Source organism: Perognathus longimembris, chromosome 18 (assembly GCF_023159225.1).
Source record: "Perognathus longimembris pacificus isolate PPM17 chromosome 18, ASM2315922v1, whole genome shotgun sequence".
Classification (NCBI taxonomy): domain Eukaryota; kingdom Metazoa; phylum Chordata; class Mammalia; order Rodentia; family Heteromyidae; genus Perognathus; species Perognathus longimembris.
The window spans coordinates 51,656,616-51,659,508 of NC_063178.1; the positions used below are offsets into that span (position 1 = coordinate 51,656,616).

Genomic DNA, 2,893 nt, shown 5'->3' on the forward strand with positions numbered 1-2,893 from the left:
TTACTGCTCTAGATTTAAGAATTTTCTCATGACATTGGGCAGGAGCACATATTTCTGGACTCTATTTTTGCTTTAGATTAGAAGGAGTGTTCATGCTTCTAAGTTTAATAGTTTAAGCACCAGGGTAATGAGGAATCTGGCTTCGGTTTCAGTAGTCAACAAAAAGTGAAACCTTAAAGCGAGAGGAGAGAAGAAGCCTATCTTCTTTCCCTTCGTTTCTCTAAATCCTTTTTGCCTATGACCACACTAGCTTTAGCTATGTAGGCTAAATTGGAGATGGACTTAAATGTATTTAATGTTGATGACACCAGTAAGAGGTAGCAAAAGTCATTCAATATCTACCAAGAATGAAAGGCAGATTCTAAGATTTTCAGGAAAATGCATTTGCCTGTCTCCCAGCAGAAATTTCAGGCTTGTGGAAGATGAAGAATTTGGAATATCTACAGCATTTTCTAATGACAATGTTTTCCCTCTGTCTACAATATCTCCTATAGAATGGGTCCAACAAATGGCTCTTTTGTGACTGAATTCATACTGATGGATTGAACAGAGCAGTTGAATTTACAAATACGCCTGGTTCTTCTGTTTCTAATTGTGTATGCGGTCACGGCATTGGGAAATTTGGGGATAATTCTCATTGAATTGAATTCACATCTTCACCACACCATGTACTTTTTCCTTTTTAATTTGTCCCTCGTCTACCTCTGTTACTCTTCTGTGATTACCCCTAATATGCTGATGAACTTTGTACTGAGCAAGAATATTATCTCTTACATTGGATGCATGAGTCAGCTCTACTTTATTATGTTTTCATTAATTCTGAATGCTACATGTTGACATCGATGGCTTATGACTGCTATGTGGCCATATGCAGTCCAGTGCTCTATAATATTTCCATGTCCCCTAATGTGTGTTCCTACCTTATCCGTGGTTTCTACCTGGTGGCATTTTCTGGTTCCATGGTCAATTTTGGATGTGTCCTGAGATTGACCTTCTGTGATAAAAACATCATCAACCACTAATTTTTGTGATGTGCAGCCTTTATTACAGCTGTCCTGCACTAGCACCTATGTCACTGAGCTGGAGATTTTCATTGCAGCAGTCATCAATATCATTGTGCCTACTTTCACAATCTTAATTTCTTATGCTTTTATTATTTCCAGTATCCTAAACATGAGCTCTTCTGAGGGCAGGTCAAAAGCCTTCAGCAACTGCAGCTCCCACATCATTGCTGTCTCTCTCTTCTTTGGATCAGGGGAATTTATGTGTCTTAAACCCTCATCAGCTGGGTCCCTGGATGAGGGGAAAATCTCCTCTGTGTTTTACACCATTGTGGTTCCCATGATGAATACTTTTATCTACAGCTTGAGAAACACGGATATTAAAGCAGCCTGGAGAAAAACTTTACAGAGAAGGAAGATTTGCTCTGAAACTAAAATACTTTGCACCTGAATTTATAGTACAGAGAACTTATAAGTTTCACATATTACTCACAGGGTTTTAATCTTATATCATTTTGACTTTCTGGAGAGAAATTTAGAGGGTGCTGTGTTTACACTCATTTTAACAGTAAGTTTTCTGTGATTCTTGGCCATTAGCACAATTTCTATTATTAAAAACCATTTTACATGTCTAAGATTACCAAGAAAGGGTGTATTTGTTCTTTTATTGCTTTAATTATGGGCTTTATCTTATAAACTAATTAATGTTTTGACAGTAACAAATAAAGCAATTCTGAAGAAATCTCATATATGGTGCTTAAAAGGAAATGTGAGACACAAGTTCCATTGCTTCTCTGTCTTCCCCTAGGCAAGAATATGAAACATTCAAATGCCAGAGAAAAACTGTTGAACCAGTGGAGTTGAAAGGTAATTGGTACTGGTTGAGATGTAGTAATTTGGGAAAAATAATATAAAATATTTCCTGATCTTTTGAGACAAGAATAGCTTGCGTATAAAATGTAAGCCTTAACTTTTAGAAAGATGAAGAGGGTCCTACACTATGCAATTGATACCATACAACTATTATGTAAAATGCAATTTTTAAAACTGTTCTGTGTGTGTGTGTGTGTTGCACAGAATTTCATTGAAAACAGTGTGAAAATGGTTTCAATAAAAAGAGGGTTAAGAAAATAAAACAGAACAGAAGCACCCTTTTTACTTTGATGTTTACTTATTGATATTTAAAATGCACACCTGATAAAAATTGGTTGCCTTTTGTGCAAAATTTGATTAGTTGTGACAAGTGTGTGGGGTTGGGTACCCACCACCAATGAAAATGCAAAACAATTCCCACAACCCCAGAATTCAGTCTTGGATTTTTTTATTACAAAGCTGAAAATTAACCAGGTGAATTAGATTGGTAATCCCAGCTACTTGGGAAGCGGAGATCCTAGGATCACAGTTTAAGTCCAGCTGATGTAGGCCAAGTTCATCATATTCTCAGCAGTTGCTGACATGGCTTCTGAAATCCATCATGATACCTCTCTTGCTAAATGCCTCCGTGTGTGTGTGTGTGTGTGTGTGTGTGTGTGTGTGTGTGTGTGTGTGTGTATTTTCATGTATGCAGATAAATATAAAAATTTTGCCCAAAGAATTTTAATGCTGGACAATGCCTAAACCACATAGTGGTTTGCAGGTCAGACTTTGCATATTTATGAATTACTGGTGTTAAAGTATAGTCATATTCCTTCTAAATGGATGATGAAAAGCAAAGAGTAAAAAGAAATTACTGTTTTTCCAAATGACAATAACAAATTGAAATAAAGCACTGCAAGCCTTTGTAAGAAACAAGTTCATCCTAAAGTTATTTGATTATAAGATCATTTTCCTTCAGAATAAAAAGCTACAATGACAATAAATGAGAGATAACATTTTTCTTTATAGATATTTGT

General features: G+C 36.0%; 1 pseudogene; it reads left to right on the forward strand.

Annotated features, from left to right (window-relative positions):
• Positions 1 to 495: 495 nt before the first annotated feature.
• Positions 496 to 1,452, forward strand: LOC125367068 (annotated as a pseudogene).
• The last annotated feature ends 1,441 nt before the right edge of the window (positions 1,453 to 2,893 follow it).